This window comes from Macadamia integrifolia, unplaced genomic scaffold (assembly GCF_013358625.1).
Source record: "Macadamia integrifolia cultivar HAES 741 unplaced genomic scaffold, SCU_Mint_v3 scaffold_3A, whole genome shotgun sequence".
NCBI lineage: Eukaryota > Viridiplantae > Streptophyta > Magnoliopsida > Proteales > Proteaceae > Macadamia > Macadamia integrifolia.
The window spans coordinates 392,696-405,767 of NW_024870666.1; the positions used below are offsets into that span (position 1 = coordinate 392,696).

At 38.9% G+C, this 13,072-nt stretch overlaps 1 long non-coding RNA gene across 1 annotated transcript; it reads right to left on the bottom strand.

Annotated features, from left to right (window-relative positions):
* Nucleotides 1-8,691: 8,691 nt before the first annotated feature.
* LOC122071639 lies at nucleotides 8,692-10,075 on the bottom strand. The gene is made up of 2 exons (XR_006138233.1): nucleotides 9,636-10,075; nucleotides 8,692-9,488 (listed from the first exon to the last, which is right to left on the bottom strand). It is a non-coding gene; the product is annotated as an uncharacterized LOC122071639 (long non-coding RNA).
* Between the last annotated feature and the right edge of the window lie 2,997 nt (nucleotides 10,076-13,072).

Sequence of the window (13,072 nt, forward strand, 5' to 3'; positions counted from 1 at the left end):
TAGAAGCATTATGTTTCAGACTAGGGTCGAATGCCCTGAAAGACTTCACTGGTGGTCTCACAAAGCTACGACAGGTCCTCCGTCAAAGAGTAGCAAGAAAGGTTTGAAGAGTATGCAGCACGTACCAATGGACTTGGGGATGATTTTTACGTCAACTGTTTTCTAAGCGGACTCAAGGATGAGATCCACATGGCTGTGCATATGTTTAAGCCAACAACCATCATTCAGGCACTGGGATTGGCTCGTCTCCAAGGCTGTATCTCAAAGGCGGAAGGCCAAGCAAACTCAGGCTCATTTTGGGCCTCCACAGACAAGGTCTCAAGACCTCCACCCAAGGTCATTATGTCAACCTCGTCTCTCCCTTTTGGATGAATGACGTAGTTTGGGATGAATGACAGGCATTTAAGGGCTCTACGATAATTGGGGCGAGAAGTTCACTTTGGAACATCGATGCAAACAGCATCAATTATTTCTGATCAAGGCAGGAAGGTCAGATACCGAAGAGGATGCTGCCAAAACAAGACCCTGGCAAACCCAAGGAAGTGCAGTTTTTTCTGCACGCCCGTACAGGCTTACTTGCACCTAAAACCATATTGCTTCATGGGTTTATTAAACGGAGGCCAGTAGCAATCTTGATTGATTCGAGCAACGCCCTCAATTTTCTGGACCCTCGCATAGAAAAATGCACGGGTGTGCAGTAAAATCGATCCAACCCCAACGGGCAAGGGTGGCTGACGGCCACCAGCTGTTATGTAATGCACTATGTCTAGATTTTCGGTGGGTTATGCAAGAAACATTTCTGAAGCTCGGTTATTGCCACTTGACAACATGACGTGGTTCTGGTATTCAGTGGCTGAAAACACCAAGAGATATCCTCTGGAACTTTGCCAAGCTCAGAATGGAATTTCGGGTGGATGGCTGATCCCACGTAATGACAGGAGCCAACAACGAACCAATGAGCCATGGGACGTGATGAAAGGGGAAAAGCCATTCGAAATAAAGGGACAGGTGCTCTGGTAGCACTATTTTCCATACCGGCTATCTCCACCACTGATTTGAAAGTGAAATCTGATCACCCGGTGCTCACTGACCTCTACATACAAGAAGCTCTTCGAAGAGCCAAAAGAGCTTCCGCCGGAGCGAGTGGACGATCACAAGATTCTGCTGCTTACCAGTTTCTACTCCTATCAGCATCTGCCCCTATCGTTACCCTATATGCAGAAGAATGAGATCGAAAAATTGGTGAAAAAAGCTGCACACAGGGATAATACACCCTAACCACTTTTCTTCACCGGTTCTTTTAGTGTTTAAAAAGGACAACACTTGCGATTTTGTGTGGACTACAGGGCTCTAAATCGTGCCACGACAAGGATAAATTCCCTATGCCAACCACTGTTAGCAAAAATGCGTTTAAAATGTATCGTTTAAGATACATTTTCCCATATGCTTCTCAAAGATAATTAAAAAAATAGCAAACGGCAAGCATTTCCGTTCTAAACGCATTTCCATTTTGTGGCATTTTTTAAGACTTAACTTGTTGAACATAATGCCTACTTAATTGATCATATCTTTCTCTCCCGAACTCTGATCCACTTGATTCTTTTGCCGACTTGAAGCTAACTCAATGGCCTATATTTCTTATGATATCACATTCAATTCAATATCAATGCATGGATCCCAATATTGAGATACAAATTAATGCATTTGCTGAAAAATGTTTCTAAAGTGATGACTCCTACTTCAAACTGAACATACATTACTCTAAGAGTGTGTTGACTATGTTGACAACAATGAATAACATCATAGCCATGCCACATTGCTCAATTATATATCATAAAACTTATAATGAGACATGAGATATATATATATGCATTAGTGTTGGATATTGTAGTTATTTTGAACATTAGATGCAAGTATTCATATAATAATTCCTTAATTTATACAAGTATAGTACCCTTTTTTTCATCCCGTTTGTTTAAAATCTATATGTTTAAAACCCGTACCACCCGTTTTCCCTTTTTGCAGTTCTTTGTTTTTTTTGACCGGTTGTTTGACCGTATCGTTCAAAAAAATTTACTGTTTAAAACCCGTACCATCCGTTTCTATTTTTTTCCATTCCCGTTTTTGCTAATAAGGATCCGAACCATCGATGAGTTATTGGATGAGTTACATGGGATTCAGCTGTTGTCAAAACTAGACCTTTGCTCTAGTTTCCACCAAATCAGGGTCCATCAACCAATTATTTATAAGACGATGTTTCATACTCAAGAAAGATAGTATGAGTTTCTCATGCCATTTGGCTTGACCAATGCCCACTTTGACATTTTAGTGCTATATGATCAAGATATTTAAGCCTCACCTCCAGAAATTGGTGCTCGTCTTCTTTAGTGACATCTTGGTATATAATCAAAGCTGGACATATCATATTGCGCACCTGTGCGTCATCTTCTCCCGATTACAAGCACATATATATGTAAAGCACTCCAAATGTGATTTTAGGTAACCAAAGTTGGAATATCTGGGGCATGTCGTAGCCAAGAAGGGGGTGGCAACCGATCTGGCTAAGGTAGAAAGCACGACAAGTTGGCTGAAGCCCCATACATTGAAGGCCATGCGAGTTTTACTTGGCCTCACAGGCTACTATCGATGGTTAGTCAAGGATTATGGTAAGATAAGCAAACCACTAACCGATAGGCTCAAGAAAGATGGATTCCATTGGACCCAAAATTTGGAAATTGCCTTCGAGCCACTCAAACGGGCTATGAGTTCTTCCCCTATTCTATCCTTGCCAGATTTTACTAAAGAGTTTACAATTGAATGTGACGCTAGTGGAGTTGGTATTGAAGTAGTATTGTTGCAAGAAGGCCACCAATTACATTTACTAGTAAAGCCCTTGCCCCTAAGCACTTAGTTTCCACCCACAAGAAGGAGATGCTTTCCATTATTCACGTTGTCCAGAAATGGCGGCCCTACCTGATTGGTAGGCATTTTAAGATCTAGATAGACCACCAATGCCTCAATTTTATGATGGAGCAGCATATCAGCACGTCTGCTCAGCAATAGTGGCTGCCAAAGGTTCTTGGATATAATTACGAGATATCCTATAATCGAGGGGTTGAGAACAGGTTGTCGATGCACTATTACGGCAGCATGAAGAAGAGTGTACACTGGAAGCTGCACTATGTGTTATCCTCTCTTGCTTTTCAATATTTATGGTGCAAGCGTAGGTAGAATGGTAAAGTGATCACGAGTTGCAACAATTCATTATCGACCTACAAAATAATCCAACGTTTCACCCCAACTTTACATGGGAAGAGACTGAGTTACGTTAGAAAGGTCGGTTGGTCCTTTTTTATTGGTGTGCATGTTGATACGATGTTCCTCAATTTGTAGTTGAATGTGAAGTTTGCCAAAGGAACAAAGGGGAAACGATCACCTCCAGGGTTGATGTAACAGTTACAGGTACCAACGTGTCTGAATGGAACTCTCGATGGACTTTATTGAAGGTCTTGTTGGATAAATCAACTGGAGATTTTCCCTTCTCAGTGCTTAGAACACTCATAAATGTTGGAAAGCAATTACAGAGAATCCACAGGACATTAATGGGATTAAAACATACTTGTGATGTAGGTTGGTAAGTCTCCACGAGTATTGATCACGAATCTAGGTTCCTCGTGCTTGAAGATTGGTCCCACGAATAATCCTTTATGGTCTTCTATAGTCTCCCTCATAGATCTCTCCCATAACTCTGTGAATAATTTGTGTCTCATATAATATTATTGCAGGGACCATAGAGACTACCTATAGTAGTCCACCCAGTCCTAACTACTCCCACAATAGTTGTGCTAGGGCCTATCCCTCTAAGTGGGCCGAACCACTATGAGCCCAAAACTCAACATTCTCCCACTTGAGAGACACTAATATAACATCTTTCCATTGGAGTCTGGCCATGTATACCCATAGCTAAATACCCCCACTTTAAATTTTGATTCAAACAATTGGTCCCTCATGTTGAACAATAGCAGAATATATAGCATGCATCTACATAGTATCACAAACACAAGAATCTCATTATCCAAATTACCTGTGATAAAGACAAGGAAATTGTTATACACATGTGTTCCCTTATAGGTCCTTTTCTTGATTAAAGATTAGCATACCTCTAATTACCTCATAGATAAATATTATCCATTACCTTGGCAAACCACCATAACCTGAGGTTAATACATTTACTTTGGCAAACCACTATGGTAAGGGTGCTCATCAAAGCCTCGCCTTGCTTGACTCGATCTATCCAGTGGGACATTGCGCCGTTGCGTCCTAGCTCGAAGACATGTGGTGGGCCTATTTCATGGGGCCATCCGCCTCGGGTATGTTCTAATGAAAATAATTAAACATTTAGAGTCACCACCTAGGAGGGTTAGGGCTTAGGACCTATAATGTGGGCCCGATCCATCAGGACGGACCCGAGATTGACTCGGTCTGATCTAGAGATTAGGGCAACTGCTAGGTTACAAAGTTAGGAAGGTGTTAGGCACCCGCTTTGCCTGGTTGAACCAGACTTCTTATTAGATGTTGATTTTTGAATATTCCCCTTCTATGTCCTAATCCACATACATGACTAAATTATTAATGTACAGTACTATACACACTACTTTAATAGAAGATTTGCATTATTTCTACTTTGTTAGAACATATACCTGACCTTGACCCCTATGTTCCAGGTCAAGAGGGGATGGACCCCAGCTGATGCTTTGGCTACTCTGGTGAGGATCCACGACTCAGATGGGACTGATCTTGGCTACTTGCTCCACTCCTTGGGGGAATCTAGGCCTTCAGTGGCTATCCAAGCTTTGGCATGCTCTCAAGGGTGGGAGGTGAAGGAACTTCTTCACCCCTCTCATCCTTCTCTCCCTTTTCTCTTCTATTCTCTCCCTCTTCTCTTTTTTCTACCGTGGCAATGCCTTAGAGTTTTTTGGTGCTTTTCAGTGTGTTTAATGTGGGAGAATGAGACCCTATTTATAGGTGTCAACCCTCACCCCCTACGGCTCTAAAAATTAATCTACTGTTTGGCAATCAAGCCTCCTCGGGCCCGTAGGTGTAAACCTTCCAGCAAAAAAATGTTTTAGTCATGTTTTAAATGCACAAAGATTACCATTTTTATTTAAAATTGGCGGGTCCGTCCAAACATGAATGGTTCCGTCCCAAAATTTTCCAAAAGAAGTAAATTATTTTTGTATGAAAATCATTTTTATTTATTTTTCTCATTTGTTTATTTTTTTTGTTTCGTTTTTTGGCAAATCCTTCATGGGACCGTATGGGGACCATACAGAACCGTATGGAACCCTTACGGTGTTGTTTGGGATTCTTTCCAAAAATATATTTATTATATTTTTTATTATTTTTTTTTCTTGCTTTTTTGGGTGGAAAGGTCTACAAAACCGTATGGTCCCAATATGGGTCCGTATGGCTCCCATTGTTGGTCTGGGTCAATTCGGGTCAAAATCGGTCTTTCCAATCCCTGTTCTAACTTCTTGGACTGATTCTGGGGGATCCCGGTGATCCATGTGGACCACATAGAACCATTTGGGACCCATACAGAACCATATGTCCCAATATGGGTCCGGGTCAATTCAGTTCAAAATCAGTCGTACCAATCCCTATTCCGACTTTCAAGACTGATTTCGGGAGATCTGGTGGTCCGATTTTCACGTGCCATATACAGTTGGAATCGTATTTCTGAGCTCTATCTAATGGTGTGGGTTTTGAGCTCCTTGTTTACTCGGGCATGGAACATAAAATTTCCTTTTTTTTGGAGATTTGGTTGAAGATTCTCCTATTTTCCACCTACTTAAAGACAAGGGGCATGGACGGGATTTCCCAATAAATTAAAAGATTATCCAAGCAGAAGAAATCGTCCAAGAAAGTGATTGTGCGCAAGATAGAAGAAAGAAAATAAAATAAGAAAAAAAGAAGAAGAAAATTGTTGGACTCTTTCCTTTTCTCTCTTCTCTCTTCTCCTCCTCATCACCTTAGACCTTAAAAAATAACTCTAATTAGGAAACCTAAATCGTGGAGATCTCATCTCCTGCGATTTCTCTCCCTCTCTCTTCTCTGTCCTCCACCTAACCACACCCAAGCCGTAGGACTCCTCTCCTTTCTATCCTTTCTCTCCTCTCTCATCCACATCATCATCAAACCCTAATCAAACCCAATTCGTTGGAGACTCTCTCTCCCCTATCTCCTATGATTCTACCCTCTTTTCTCTCCTCTCTCCTCTACCTCATTAAACCCTAACCAAGCCCTAATCAAACCCTAATTGTTGGACCCCTTTTCCCCCTATTCCCTATAAATAAACATTATACAAGAGGGGAGAGCGCACTTCACAATTAGGGCTTTCTCTCTAGCACTTCACTTTTAGGGTTTTATTTTCTCTAGCTTTTCTCTAGCTCTTTTTCTTACTTTTTGGTTTAAGCACTTATGTAATGGATGTTTAATGAATGAATGCAAGTTCTTTTCTTCTTCTTCTTCTTTTTTTTTTTTTTTTTTTTTTTTTTTTTTATGTTTATTGTTCATGGAATTCAGTTGTAATTTTACTTTCTAGTTCTAGGCATAGTTCTAAGTGACAAGAACCAAGTGTCGAGCACAAGTTTTCAAGTTCAGATTTGTCTTCTCCAGGCCTAGCAATTTCAGATTTAGTTTATTCCAACTTTGATCTTTAGGGTTGGTAGTATTTCAAATCAAACAAGAAACAATCAAGTTTAATTCAAGTATGGAAGTTCAGGTTGGTAGGCTTCTTCATAAGTCTTCTCTCCCCCCTCTCATTCCCTCTTCTGGCTACCCATTCATTCTTAACTTAGGTTTTTAATTTCAGTTTTACCTTATTGTTTTCTCTTTCCCCCAAGGTCCTTGGCTAGATGCATGTGTTGGCTTTGCCCCTCTCTAGCTATTTTATTGTCAGTTATTTACTTTGCCTCCCTTTCCCTAAAGCTAAGTAGTGAAGCCCTTGTAAGAGTTATTATCTAATTAAGTAGGAAAGCTTGCATTATATGCAGTGCATCCCTCAGGCTAAGTAGAGAAACTTACTTGTGTGCCTCTTTCTAGCTTTATTCCCTTTTTTATTTTATTTATTTTTATTTCAGCGCTTATACTTTCAGTTATTCACTTTTTATTTGCGTGATTTGAAGTATTTAAATTCCAAGATGTGTTGGTTAGGACGCTTTTAGATGCATGTGTTTTAGGGCGGTAGTTAGAAGTAGATCACCATAATTAATCTGTACACTTTCGCATTACTAGAAAAAGCCTAAAATAAAGTGGATGTTCTCCTTGTGTTCGACCCGTTAGCTACACTAATTTGTACACTTGCGGTTACTTTCAAATCTCAAACACATGTAAATAAAACAATAAATCAAATATCTAATTAATCTAATTAACTAAGCAAGTAGAGAAAATACCTAAGGGATTTATTGACTCTAAGTCCTCTCTTCCTCTTTAAGAAACTCTTCAACAATGACATAGAACCTGCAGATCCAAAAACACACTCACCAGCATAGAATCAACAGCTTTGCATGCCTAGAGTCAATAGCAAATACATTTTTTTCTAGCAAGAAACCCATTAGCTCTTATGACACCTTATTATTCTTTTCTACCATTCATTTGAAAGGCAAAACTAATAGAAAGAAGAAAAGTAAGAAGATAACTGTAATGCAGTAGGATACCCAACCAAATATGAAAATATCATGCACTGCCAATTAATGTTTAATTAGCTTATGGATCAGCAAAACCATTCAAAAGAGTACAATAAGAAACTTTGAATGGAGAAATCACATACAGAACAATAGAGTATATATCCATTCCGTCTAGAGTATAAGTTGATGCTCAGCGAGCAAGAGGAAAGGCTTGATCAGCTTCTAGATAATCCACCAGCACATATTAACAATGTTGGAGTACATTCATAATGTAGGATCTATTTGAACCAAAACTTGCAACCAAAGTATAATTAACAAAGAAAAGACAAGTCTAGCAAGTAGAGCTAAAACAGAAATTGGGAAATTTCTCGCCTTCAAATCAGTACCTCTCCCATTTAATCGTGATGAAAGTGACGAATAAGGATCAACCACAACCCATAAAGACAAAAGGGTATTCAATTTAACAAGATGCTGCCCCTAAATTACTTCCCCAATTTAACAAAGATGTTTCCTTCAATAAACTAACAAACCAAGAAATTGAAGGGAAATTCAAGGGAATATAAGTATGGAAACAGAAGGAAGAGAAAAAGAATAATTTAATACCAAAGTTGGAAGAAAAAATATTTACAGTAGAGCTGTCAGGCTCTTAATTGAACAAATAAGTTTATCAATGGTGATCATAGCTTGTAAATTCAAATTCTACCCATAATCCAAAAACCCGGTGTGTAATCAAACGCATTCTAACTGGAACTAGACCCTCCATGACAATGGTTTTCATGTTTTTCATGAACCAGATTCAGTTTTCAAAGCAGACATAGTAGATACATTTGGATATAGCAATGGCATTATCTCAAATATACTTCTCATTTACTCTTATCTCCAAGAAAGCTTCAAAGAAGTATTCCAATCCATGATGGAAACATCATAAGAGGCACAAAAGTAACTCATAATTCATGCTCAGTGAAAAAAAAAGGGGACGTACCTAGTCCATGAGGTCACAATATTCGTAACTTACCATTGGACCAATGCTGTATCCATTTTAAAAATGTTCACTGAGGTAGTGCCACAAGTTATGAAAGTGTATTCAATGATACATTACATTCACACACTATAAATACAGAAGAGAAAAAAAGCACAAAAGATGATCCCCAACTCTAAGTTAAACAACCTCCCCAACCTTGTAATCACCCACATATTTCCCATACAAAGCCAAGTGTTCCCTTGCTTGAGTATTATTATTTCACTGTTACAACAAACTTATTGCAGCAGACCAAGTAATAGATAACTTAATCTGACCGAACATGGAAATGGAACCAAACTGCGGCCCTCCCACACCCCTTACGGTTCCCAAGTAAAGCTTCTTCAAACAACATCAATTGCTTTGTGTTTCCCTATCAGGGGACCTCATTCTAAGGGTTTCAAGAACAATAATCCCTTAACTAGATCTTCTCAGCCTTTCTTGGCAATACATGGCAGAGAAGCAAATTGACCATGTAATTGTTCAATCTTGAAAATCTCTCCAGTAAATATCATCTCACCTACTATTTGAATTGCTATAATTATCAGATTCTCCCTGTCCTCAACTAAGTTTTATGAGATGGGCCACCTTGAGAAATGAAGGATTGGATTTTTCCTCAGATATTTGGTCCTTGGGATGCACCATCATTGAAATGCTACTGGGAGACCTCCATGCGGAGACCTGCTTTTGCATCTAATGGTTGCAGTTTCAAGATTGTGTGCAATAACGAGACACCGAATAATGAAGGGTTGGATTTCTTGGCCAAATGTTGGCAGTGGAACCTAAAATTGAGATAGCATCTCATAGCGTGAAAGAAATCATTAAAGAAGAGTTGCAATAGACTCGGAGAGAGAGAGAGAGAGAGAGCATTAGAAAAAAAAAAACACACACACACACACACACGGGTGAAAGAAATCAACCATCCTTACCTAGTTCTGCTTCCTCAATCCAGCGAAGGAGAGCCTGTGGGAGTCGAGTCTTGAGAGAGAGAACAAATGGGAGAAACCAAGGGAGTTTGATGGAGTCGCGATGACAGGCTGCTGGCTGGAGTCGCTAGCAGATTGGAGTACAGAAGATCGATAATGCCTCTAATGCGCCCACTTTAGAAATATAGACACCAAAGTAACTTATGCAAAGCAAAGAAGATCTAGATCTGGAACCATTCAAAAAATCTCCATCTACTAGAAACCAAGGAATCAGAGCCAATCTCCCACAACTCCCGCCCCCAATTTGAATCCAAATCTAGCGCAAGAGAATTTCGAATTCTTACAAAAATTCCAACTTTAGAACTTGACTCACTTAATTTTTCAAGCGAGATTTAATGTAACTGATATCAGGTCAAACAAATTTTCATGTGAAAATATTCCATTCTCAGGACCCTCAATGTCCTTGAATAATAAGAACATAAAATTGTGAGGGGACTGGGAAAAATAAAAATCTTAAATCTAAACCATTAAACTTTTCAATCGGTATCCGATGACACAAGGTTTTTGTTTCTGTAGTAATAAAGATTTTTTTACTGCGGTCTTAACTACTACAGCAATAAGTAAGATATATTACTGCATTTTTTCTAATGACGGTTTTATTTCCATAGTTACAAGATTATCTGTTACTATACTTTTTTTATTGCGATTTGTTTCCATAGTTACAAGGTTACTGTTACTGCGCTTTTTAACTGCAGTTTCCTTTCCACAGTAACAAAGATTTTTTTTACTGTGGTCTTAACTACTATAGCAATAAGTAGCATATATTGCTGCATTTTTTCTAACGGTGGTTTTATTTCTATAGTTACAAGATTTTCTATTATTGTGATTTATTTCTGTAGTTACAAGGTTTCTGTTACTATACTTTTTAACTATAGTTTCGTTTTCTCTATAACAAAGTTTTTTTTTTTTTTTAACTGTGATCTCAACTACTGTAGCAATAAGTGGCACATATTACTACATTTTTTCTAACTATGGTTTTATTTCTATTGTTACAAGATTTTCTGTTCCTACAATTTTTTATTGCGATTCGTTTCCATAGTTACAAGGTTTCTGTTACTATGCTTTTTAACTGCAGTTTCATTTCTATATTAACTAAAATTTTTTTAACTGCGGTCTTAACTAGTGCAACAATAAGTAGCACATATAACTACATTTTTTCTAACTGTGGTTTTATTTTCGTAGTCATAAGATTTTTTGTTACTGTGATTTTTTATTGCTATTTGTTTCCATAGTTACAAGATTTCTGTTACTACGGTTTTAAATTCTGCAGTAACAAGTATACCATATTAATGCGATTTATAAGTGCGATTTTGTTTTTGCAGTTACAAGGTCTTCTATTACTGTGTTTTTTGAAATATCACAGCAATAGATAGCTCCTATTACTACACATGAGCAAACTACAGTTATAGAACATTTATAACTGTGGATTTTGAAATCGCAGTTAGATATCCATAGCTACAAGTGTATTTTGTTGTAGTGCTTGACTTGGAACAGGGGTCAAGGTTAGGTATATGTATATGTTCTAATAGAGTAGAAATATTGTAGATCTTCTATTAAAAGTATTATGTATAGTATATTGTACATTAATAGTTTAGTCATGTATGAGGGTCAGGACATAGAAGGGGAATATTCAAAAACTAGCATCTATTAGGAAGACCAGTTCAACCCGACAAAGTGGGTGCCTAATACCTTTCTAACTTCGTAATCTGGCACTTGCCCTAATCTCTGGACCAGACTGAGTCAATCTCGTGTTTGCCCCAGTGGACCAGGTCCACATCATGGGTCTTAGGCCCTAACCCTAGGTGGTGACTCCAAATGTTTAAGTCTTTCATTATACCTGAGGCGGATGGCCCCACGAAATAGGCCCCCCACGTGTCTTCGAGCAAGGATGCAATGGCGCGGTGCCTTACGAGATAGATCGAGTCGAGCAAAGCGAGGCTTCGATGACCACCCTCACCACAATGGCAACTCTACTAGGGACTGCCAAACTTCCAACATTAGATGCTTCCATTAAATGCAAGAATATTCCCTGTATTGTATATGTATGAAAACGTGTTTGCTAACCCATGTATGTAATTGTATTCCCTAACCGCATCATGCATCATGCATCATGCATCATGCATCATGCTCGAAGTGAAATCATGTGGGGAGGATACTCCATGTCGTACCTACACCCTCAGGGAGGTCAATGCACAATATACTAAGTATTATAAGATCACATGATACCCGCTTCATGTAAAGAATGCTTAAAGTATGATCGTGCGGTGAGAATAACCATTATCATGCTAGCAGTCTCGGGGAGGTCCGCGCACCTTGTGGCACTCAGAGATCATACGGGAGTACTGTCTGTGTTACAATTTTACACACACTCACAACATGGTTCGATTTACCCCCATAGCCATTGCTTAACCTCATGTGTAATCACGAGTAATGGGCAAGGACGCTACACCTTAATATCGTACCTTTGAGTCTATAAAAAGGATCATGTACTATGAGTATAAAGATATCCTATCAAGGAATCCTGTTCGGTCCTATTGCATCCATTGCATCCTCGCATCATGTAGGAAATAGATGAAGAAACCCTAAGAAGGTGACAAGCTAACCGAGTAGATTTGTTTAAGATCGAGGCTGGAGTATTCTTATGATGTATCCGAATTGATGGGAATATGCTCTCTTTCAAGTGGGTTGTTGATAAAAGATTCTTTCCCAAAACTAGGAGATGACATCTCGATGGTTCAACATGTATAATTTTGGGGTGATTCCCATTAAATTGTGTGGAATGCCAAATCATCAAAGAGGTGCATTCTGCGAGCGTCTAGAGAAGAAAGAATCATCAAGTGGGTAAACAACAGAGAGTAGAACCAACGATATAGGATGCCTCATAAGACCACTTTTTGCTGAAATCACCCATATTTTTATTAACCTTGTATGAAATGCTTGTTTGCAAAAACAAAAAAAAAAATAAAAAGAAATAAAAGAAATTTTTTAAGCCAAAACTTCTTTGTGGATCAGGCACAATTCCAAGCCCAATAGATTCCCCGTCGTCCGTATGGACTCGTCGGGGAAGCGAGTTGACTCATCTAAGTCTAGTATCACCCCGGTCATATTGTCCTTTGTTAGAGCCCAATCAAGATGGAAAGCCTTTACTATGGACCTAGTCATTGGAGATGCACCAGAGGCAGTATGGGCTCATCCCTTGGAAGCCATGCAAGTTGAGATGAAAGAATATAAGAACTTGGCACAGATCTTACAAAAGAATGGACACCAATTGCTCTTTTATTACCTCTACCCATTTGTCTAAATTGCAGTGATTTATGGCTTGCAGGAAAGTGGTAGGATCTTCCTTTTGACCAATGTCATACTCACACTCATTCAAATAG